Source organism: Sinocyclocheilus anshuiensis, unplaced genomic scaffold, assembly GCF_001515605.1.
Source record: "Sinocyclocheilus anshuiensis isolate Anshui unplaced genomic scaffold, SAMN03320099.WGS_v1.1 scaffold1135, whole genome shotgun sequence".
In the NCBI taxonomy this organism is placed as follows: Eukaryota; Metazoa; Chordata; class Actinopteri; order Cypriniformes; family Cyprinidae; genus Sinocyclocheilus; species Sinocyclocheilus anshuiensis.
In genome coordinates, this window is record NW_015546093.1 from 518,754 (window position 1) to 528,959 (window position 10,206).

Below are 10,206 nucleotides of genomic sequence, written 5' to 3' on the forward strand. Positions count from 1 at the left end.
AAAAAAAAAAAAAAAAAAGCAAAGTATGTGGTCAATGCATTGCAAATGGTTGCATACTAGCTGTAAATGGAGTATGCTTCTATGATGCTTTTCTTTTCATTGCCAGTGTTTGCATGCATGTCTGAGCGTGTGTTGCAAGCGTGTCTTCACCTGTTGTATTTCACAGCCAGGCCCAGATCAGCGATGCAGCAGGTGCCATTCTTCTTTATGAGGATGTTTTTGCTCTTCAGGTCTCTGTGAGCGATGGCAGGTTTGCCCTGCGTGCCGTAGATCTCTGTGTGGAGGTGGCACAGGCCGCAGGCTGCAGAATAGGCCAGCCTCAGCAGAGCCTGTGTGTCCAGGGTGGTGTATTTCAGATAATCATAGAGAGAACCGTTCTCATGGTAGTCCGTAATGAGGAAAAGCTGCGTGAATGCGCCCGTGCCCTTAATATCTGCAGCTATAAAGCCTGGAGCAAGATAGGAAGAATGAGTGTGAATGTTAAAAAGAAAGGCACAACACAATCACAGCAGCAATCATACAGAAATAGAGGCATTAAATAAAATATAAAATCTGTAAAAGTTTTATATCAGGGTACAATACTACAAAAAAAATCTACCTTGAACCAGCTAAATGTTTCTTTGTCCCTTCATATTAAAATATTTTGAATAAAATTAAAATGTAACATACATGTTTGACTAATGATATCATAATGGTATCATATCAAATAATTAAAATGCATATATCCAATATGTAATCGGGGTCCCTACTGATTTTGGCCTATTTTAGTGATGGAACTTACCAAGTATATTTTCGTGCCTCATGAGCACCGTTTGGTAAATCTCTGTCTCTCTGAACCAACTTGCCTCTTCACGAGTAAAGAACACTTTCACTGCCACCTTTTCTCCTCTCCAGCGACCAAGCCACACTTCTCCATACCGCCCCTTCCCGATTTGACGTACCATCTGAATTTGTTTAGCAATAGTGCGCTGGACCTGTGAATCGACATAATTGGACAACCATGTATCATAATGGAGAAAAGTTGCAAAAAAAAAAAAAAATTAGATCTGAGCATAACTACAAACATTGATACTGTCTAAAGAAATTTCCATTACCTTTCCCTGACGGTTTTTTTAAATGAATTAAATTATTTATTTACTTTATTAATTTTTATAGCTGGAAACCACAATTTTAAAATTCTCTGAAATTTTAGTCAAATCCTGTTCTTATTATGAAAAACATGTACAGTGCCTCACCAGCAGGGGGAGCCCTGAACCAGAGCCAGTGCTCGACTGACTAATAAGATCTTTGAGAGACTCTCCTGCAGGGATGAAGGCCTCATCCTGCTCCAGATCTCTCTGGTACCGTCTCCGTCCCGTCTGCAGCTTATACCTGATCAAACAGCCACACAGATCATATAATCACCTTCAATGTGATGTTACATCACAGAAGCCATTCCACAAAGGGATCAGTAACATTACAGATCAGTAACTACTAGAGCTACAGTATGTATCCATGCATTAAGGTCAAACATAAAAGGTGCTAAATTTACTTGACTATCTTAAACAGGTGTGACTCTGCCAGTGTTATCAGTGAGCTAGACAATAATTAACAGACTGAGGTGCATCTTTCATACATTTCAGCTGGATAAACATGTCATTATGAAATAAAAGTCTCACCTGTAGTAACAAACCACAGTTATGGCTACCAAAGTGAAGCAACACACTGTCACCGAGATCAGGAAGGCTAGCAAGTGGGCATTCCATAACGGAGGCTCTGGATTACAAAGAGATCACAAACTTAAAAAAATGATAATAATAAGAAATCAGCATATTAGAATTATTTCTGAAGGATCATGTGACACTGAAGACTAAAGTAATCACTGCTGAAAATTCAGCTTAGCCATTACAGGAATAAACTATATTTTAAAATATTACTAAAAAAGAAAACCATTATTTTAAATTGTTACAATATTTAAAAATATTAGTTTTTAATGTAATGTAATAAGCAAAATAGACTTCTTTCAAAGATATAAAAAAAATCTTACAGACTCCAAACGTTTGAACACAAGTGTGTATATACACACAAATATATTTATTATATTTAGATTCTTTTTAAGTGACGTGCAACTTACTTCCTGGAATATGAGGTGGAAGTGTGGGTTGAAGGTCTCTATTACAGAAATCAGTGGAACAGCACTCAATGGTCCGTCTGGTCTGAGCATTAGGAGAGTCCTGGACAACAATTACCACATTCAGTCAATGATAATGCCTCAGCACTTAAACATTTATTCTTCACTCTGCCGTTCATGTATTACCTTGCACTGGAAGTGAGAGCCCTCATACTTCATGCAGCCAGAGGTGAGGATAGCCTCGCCATGCTCATCCTCCTCTATGATAGCAAAACACTGGCCGTTCGTCCTGCGTAAACACACAAAGACCGTTTAATCACTGTGTTCACATTTAGATGAGAAGTTAAAGGAAGTGGAAAGTGGCTGGTGTGAACAGCAGGAAAAGCATACAGTGTACTCACACGCAGGTGTTGTTCGTGGCATCTTCGGGGCAGTGGCCTGAGCAGTAGCAGCTAAGGAAGCGGGCAGCATCCTCTGGGGCCACGGTGGACCCGTCCCCTGCCTGGGGTCTCTTTGGATCCGATCCGGGCTTGACTCCAGTGCCATGAAGCATGTAGTCTGGGTTCTGCCCACCTAGATGGGTTGAAATATGTGACATCAGATTTTAGACTGCCTAGAATGTAACTGTCTCTAATAAAATCATCATTATTGCTCATTATTACGCAAACACTGAGTCATATCAAACATTTTATTAAAGCAGTAAAACTGTAAATCAAAACCAAACCACACTGGGCCACTTGGAAACAAAAACCCTCTTATTCACTTCATGTTGTGCTAAATTATACTGGAAGGAATCTAAGGATCTTAGATAAATAGGTGGGAGTGAGGAAAACAAATCACCATAGACAAAGTAAAAGAGGGCGATAAGGATTGAAAACTGGAACAAAGAGAGAGAGACATGCAGATTTCTCTGTGTTGTAACCTGATCCGTCTGAGTGCGTGGGCATTTGTCACTGCACAGGGTGCATATTGCCCCAGGCACAAAGACTCATGTGTTTAGTATTGCTGTGGGTGCTTCCTCTTAAAGCCCTGCTGCTCGTCCTGCAGGTCCGGGCAGGCCTGAACCCCGTCAAAATAAGCCCACACTAAAACAGGGATGCTGCTGTTTAGTAAAACACCACATTCCACACCTAGGATCTCATTACTAGAGCCGCACTTCAGACCCGTCCCACGTCTTAGACTCCTTTAGTCCTCTCTCTGAATATTAACATAAATATCAGATGGAGACTAGAGAGTCCCTCTGAATCACAGTGCCTCATTTCCCACAGTAGTTGGGCAAATCCAAACAAATATAAATGTCAAACTCCATCCAGTAGGCAGATCTTACCTGCTATCAGAAGAGTTACACGACAGCAACACCTCCAGCCATATCTGCTGGGGTGGAGACCACTAAACTGATATACAGTCTGATAAAACAGAAGCGTGGAGCCAGGACGCTTTAAACCCTGAGAGCTGATATCAGCCTGGGGAATGAAGAGGACGTGGCACAATAATATCGGAAGAAGAGAATAAACAAACCGCTTGTTAAACATCTACAGGAGAATCACACTACAGGAGAATTCAGTGAGATTCTCATATAATTATACTGTTTCTGTAGATATTGCTTCAATACATTCACATTCAGTGCAATCAATGAAGAAGCAGGGCAAACTCCTAAAAAAGCATATTTAAGTGCAGTTACAGCTGCTTCTGTGAAATGCTTGTATGGTTCTACGGAGTTGTTGACAGGAGCAAAGAGCAGTGAATGTAATACTATATGTAAAAATATGGGAATACTATATCTCCGATATGACACAGAGAATTGTGTTTAATGGGTAGAAGAGAACAAAAAAGAAAGGGTTGTAGAAGTTGTGAGCTGAATCTCATGAAAACATGACCAAATCACATAGCACCCCAAAATTAAAAAGTAATATATATATATATATATATATATATATGGCATACAGTACAAATACAATTAAGCCTTCTTTTGGACCATTATCCTTTAATATATTTTTTATTTTATAATTTATATATATATATATATATATATATATTTACAATACTACAGTAAAGTAGAAAGTACAAAATGTGGAATAAAATTACTTTTTATTTAAACCATCAGAAATTTAAGGTACTACAACAAATGCATAAATAGTCATAATGTAAATAATAAAATATACTATAATCTACTTAATATGCTTCATTATCATTATAGAAAGATATATAAAAAATAACCTTAATTGTCCTAAAAAAACTTTCTTTTAGCAAGAAGTAATTTCCTTCATTTTGATTGTCGGCTGAAATATGACCCGAGTATATTTTATGAGATTCACCCAAGGACTTGAAATGATATGAGTGGAAAAACATCATGCACAGCCAGGAATAAAAGTGTGCTTGACAATGCGGTGGCTATAATCAGTTTTATTGAGAGGGAACCAGGAACAGATGTGTCAAACATGATAAGATGTTACTCAACACCAAGTCAATTTGTGGAACATCGCTTACAAAAGAACGTGTCATTAAACATTCTGTTGAATGGCCTGCAGGTGAAATGGTGATAAGTAGGATTAGGAGGGAAAATGAAAAACCAGATTAGGGACACAAGAGACAGGATTATATGTGAGGTTGAAGACCAGGTCGAGTGGCACGAGCTCTGGAGACTGATCAAACACTCTCAAGTCCTTCTCTCTTTTCATGTAATGCTTTGTCTCTTTGTGTACGAGTCAGTCCATTCATACGCTATGCTCCTGCGATAGCCAGCGATATAAATCTCCTGTTTATGTGTCATGGTTCGGTTTTTGCACTTGAGAAATGTTAATTTGAAGCCATGAAGGCGTCTCACGGCCCCCTCCATTAGGGCAAAATTCAAAATACACGGCAAAAGCATTTGATGTAATATCTTTCATCACTTCACAGTTTAGTCCAGGCGCCGTTGCTGTCACACAGGGCCCAGTGTGATAATGGAGGTGGAAACCGGTAACATAAACATGGTGGAATAGAGACAGGAAAAAGAAAGAAAGAAAAACAGTATCGCTCTGAAAGCCCTGCTCTCAGCGAGAGGCCAGTAAATTGAAGGAATGCGATCGTTGTAGTCAGAAACACGGCTTGCTTTTAGGAGCGACTGTAAAAGGCAGGATAATCTGTTATGATGTGTTGAGCCCTACACATCCTAACAGCTACAATGCAGAGTTAAGCGCAAGCTAAATGCCCGCAACCACAACAGCGGCACACAAACAACCGCAGGGCACAGGAATGTTATCTGAGCTGAAACACATAAAACAGGTTTTGAGTTAGAAGGGTTACTAAATCAGAGCAGATGCGACTTGTTGCACATCTCTGAAGTACCTCTGAGGCACCGAGTGATTCACTGACATTGCGAAGCCACTGAATACATTTGCTCTCCTTCCCCCTTTCTGCGTTTTTCCTTGGCTCGGAGAGACGGATCTACAGAGCATCGCCATGCTCCTTACATGTGTGCTTGATTCTGGCTCGCCGTCACCATGGAGTCTGAGGTCTGGCAGTACTCAGGCAGTAATGAGTCCTGCTGACCGCATTCTCCCAGCCTGTAGGCAGCTCGGCTCAGACTCCAGCGCCAGCCTCTTAAAGAGACACTTCAGCTCCATTTTCCATGCAGTCGGCCTAAACATATACACAGCACTCTACAGTTACACGTCCAATCAAAGTAGGTGCTGTGGAGCACCACGCAACAGGTGTAGTTTATCACAGTGGCCCTAAAAGGCATTTGGACATTTAAGTCACACTTTAAAATATCTGAATGTCACTGCACTAAACATCAAAATATCAAACCAAGTGGCATCTGCAAAGAAAGTGATGCTTTTCCCAGAACAAACTTTTCTGAACCACTCTTTTTTTTTTTTTAGCTCACCCAAAAAGCAAAATTCTGTCATCATTTACTCACACTCATGTCATTCCAAAAAAATCAGTATAACTTTTTCTGTGGAACACAAAAGAAGATATTTTAAGAAGATATTCTTTCTATTGTTTTTTTTTTTTTGGTTCATACAATGAAAATCATTGGGGACTAGTGTTGTTTTGGACCCTACTGACTTTTTAATATAGAGACAGAACAGCTGAAACATTCTTCAATATATCTTCTTTTGTGGTCTCAAGGTCATTTTTCATGGATGTTTGAACTGAAGTCCATTTCCTTCAAGTTCAAACAGGCGTCCTAACAGAACAACCACCGGCGTAGTTCATCATACTAACTATAAACATGTTCCACAAAACTCGACAACCAGAAAGTGTCAAAAACTTTTTTCTTCTTCATTTTCAACAACATATCTATAATTTAAAATCTAAGTTAATTTTGTGAAAAGTTTTGACTGAAAAGTGTGCTTGCACTATATTTCTGAAAATCCACATTTTTTTATTTATTTATTTTTTTTAAGATCTTGCAACAACGTTTTTTAAATGTGGTATAAGTGTCCACATACTTTTTAGGGACTCTATTTCATGCCATTTTGTGTTGCTTCAACACGGTCAGTGTAAGATGAGGCAGTAGCTGAACTGTGATCTCTAGGGTAAACATCTGTGGTTTGACCCTATTAAAGCAGAGGGTAGAGTAGGCAGCTCAGACACTATTGAAGCTGTAATGGGAGGCTGGTCAAGAGGTAAGCAAAGAATATGAGTGCTTCATCGTCTTCACGCCTTCATGAACAGGCTATGCTAGCTGCTTCTGGACTGCAAAGAAGCTGTTCTTTGGTTGTAAATTTTGAAACCGCAGACTGAAATGTAGTATACTTTGTGGAGCAATCTCCATGTGTTCTCTGTGTTGTAGCTATTATTTCTCAGTGCTGCAGTAAGACTTAACAGGAAATGATGCAATGAGCCAGCCAAGTCTCTACGAGGGCGTTTGGATCGCAAGCCTATAATCAAGACACTGGTCCTCATGACAGTCTCAGTGTCTGCAGCAGAAACGTAGGAGAGGGTAAATAAAAACACAAAAATCCTCCAAGATGTCCTTGTGCCAAAATACATCACTGGGTATCCATTAGATACATCAAAATAACATGTGAATCATGTATCCTTGAGGGACGACACGTAGGAGGTTTGCCCTTCTTTGAGAAGCTGAAATATTAGAGACATTTATTTATATAATTCCTACACCAGTTATTCATTAAAATCTGTACATGTTTACAACAAAAAGAAACCGAACAATGTGGAAAGGCCAGTTGTGGGCTGGCAGGAACGACTTAAGCTTTAAGTGGCAGTTAACCTGAACCTGCCATTATTATTTATTTACTTTCATCTCTTTAATAATGATCATTATAATTATCACATGGGCTCCCATTTCAGGGCAAAATCCTCCAACACGTACTAATCCAGCACCAGCTTGAAGACCAGCTTGTTAAAAATGGAATGAGAGGGAAGGAAAAAAGGGAACATGTGGAAAACAACGGCCTGCCTGACACAGACCAATAAAGTTGGCTGCCTTTATGAAAGTAAAGCTCTAATGGGCTCGGAGACACCTCTAGAGCCAAGTACCTAACAGCAAGCTGTAAAAGTGAGAGTTCAGATCGCCTTTAACAGGCTCCTGCGCTGCACCGCTGAACACATGCTCACTAGAGTGAACTCGTGTCATTGTACAGAAGCTCAACGGAGTTCTCTATTCACATGCTTTGGAAATTGTGGTCTACAACAACAAGGAAAGGAACAGTCACGCACACCATCAAAGGCCTTCATTGTCAGACAGTAACAATTATTTCCGGAGAACAGCTTGCATTTGGCATCTTTAGTCCGCTACCTGTCAGCCAGCACAATACAGGAAATAGTTAAAGTGTCAGGGAAACTCACAGCACCGACAATAGACTCAACAAGCTTCCTGTAGTTGGGCCCGGGCGGGCGGCCCAGTGTGGTAGAGCAGTGCAGCATGGGAAATGAGGGCAGAGGGACAGAATCACTGACTCAACAAGTGATGCATTTAAGAACAATCACAATTTATTCTTAGGGATGTAATGACATTTAAAAATCTGCCTAATATCAATAAGCAGATCCTTTTTTCATGTTCATGTTTTCATGAAGATAACCGATAAGCAGATAAAAATTTAACTAAATTAAATAAAATAAAAAACCTAAAATTGTTTTAAATTCTACAAGAAATTTAGACATTACAAAATTTTAATAAACGGTCTGAAAAAAGGAATATTCAATTTGAGATTTGCTGAAGATTTGTTATATTCATTTATTAAATGCTAATTAATAAAAAATAAAATAAGAAATTAAAAACATAAAAACACCTAAATTGAAACAGTGTTAAATCCTTTTAACATACAGTATAGAAGCAGTGTTTCCCATACATTGATTTATTTGTGGCGGCCCGCCACAATATCAACACTGACCGTCACAAATAATTTTCCAAAATGCCTTGACTTCGCTGAATAAACATGAGCACTGCACGTTTCAAAGTCAAAACTCAAGCGCTGCTTTTACCGGGGAAACCGCAATTTCTGCCGCTCCTAAGCGCCTCCTGCTGGCAGAGAATGAATGTGCATTTTCAATAAGCCTGTCTGCTGTTTTACATATAGCATATATTTCCCCCGGGGGAAGTGCTGCCACACATAGAAGGATATTCATTTTGAGATTTACTAAGGGTTTAATATGTTCATGCTAAAAGGTCATGAATGGGAAAACCGAACCAAACTAAAGATGTAAAACAAATCAAATTGAGTCAAATTGAGTGATCTCAATAGTACCATATAACCTAGTACGTAAAAATGCCTCAATTTGATTGCTTGGGTTTCCTTACAGTTGAGTAACTAGATCCTCTTACTGCCAGTTTTCCTCTCCAGTGAGGCTCAACCTAAAAGTGCTCAACCTCACCTTCTCCTCTGAAGGCAGAAAATTCCATAAAGTTCATTTTTAGTTAATTTATTAGCTAGATTGAAATCCTGTGTTAAATGTGCTGAATGACATGACATTTCTCAGAGGAACGTGCCGCCATATGCAGTCAGGAGACATTACTCTGGATCAGACGTCGACCTGCCCTCAGATCAGCTTCCATAAAGAAGAAGAAACAGAAAAAAAAAAACACGCTCCGCAGCATTCATCTGCAGTTCAACTCTCACCCTTGTCTTGTTCTCACTGGCACTCCATTTTCCCTCATCATTTAACAGGAACCTTTGCAATGACCGAGGGTAGTTACCCTTTAAAGGCTCTGGTTGACTCTACGAGTGAGAAGAAATTGCTGCCAGCACCCATTTCTTCTTTTGTTCCTTTATAGGGAGGGAAACAGCAGAAGGAAGAATATATTTAAAGAGGCTAAACTAGGCTTACAAGCAGACAGTGACCATTCCAAACAACTGTAAAGTTAAAATTGTGTCAGTGCAGTGAACAAAAATGGTTTAAACTGTTGTACCAAACAACAGAGGAAAATATAGTTAAAATGCATTTGCACCCCAGAGACTTTAATTTGCCTTGGTCATTTCCTTTTGTATACAATATTATGAGCTTAACTCTAAAAGGAGGTAATGGAGTTGTGAGCTTTGACATACTAATTTAAACTTCTTAATCTCTTTCAATCTGTTTTTTTTTCTAACAGACTCCACAGAGTCTCTAGTTCTTGATGGGAGGAAAACTCTCTCTCCCATGGATTTTCTGTTGCCAAGAATAGACAGCGTTTATGACTCCAAGATATCATTGCCTAAAATAGAGAGGCACTTTGAAAAATAAACTTCAAAGAACTAAACAGAAACAGATAGTAAGACCTCATGACATCAAGTGGGCAGTTCTCAAATGTAAACAATGAATCTACTGTTTTTAAGCAACAAGGGTGGACCACTGCAAAATTGCTGAGTGATGTTTTGTAGCCTGGAAAACTTGTTGACTGTATAACAAAATATTATGTAACAAAGTATACTTTGACTCATAGCTAGGCTCACATGGAATCTCCACAGAACACAGCACGGTTCTCAACAGAACTCCACCCACCAGTGACAAATTTCTATGCATCCCCAACATGTTTGTTTATTGAATATTTTAGCTATTTTAATATTGTTGGTTAAGCTTTCAGCTATCGATAAGCATCAGATACACAGTGTTAAACAGTGTGTATATAGCAATTTGTCAAAATGACATTCCCCAAAACTGTGATTAAC

The 10,206-nt window shown here is 39.1% G+C and overlaps 1 pseudogene; it reads right to left on the reverse strand.

The window, feature by feature from the left end:
* The window catches only part of LOC107700130 (bone morphogenetic protein receptor type-1A-like), a 41,153-nt pseudogene that overhangs the window by 2,084 nt on the left and 28,863 nt on the right, over positions 1-10,206 (reverse strand).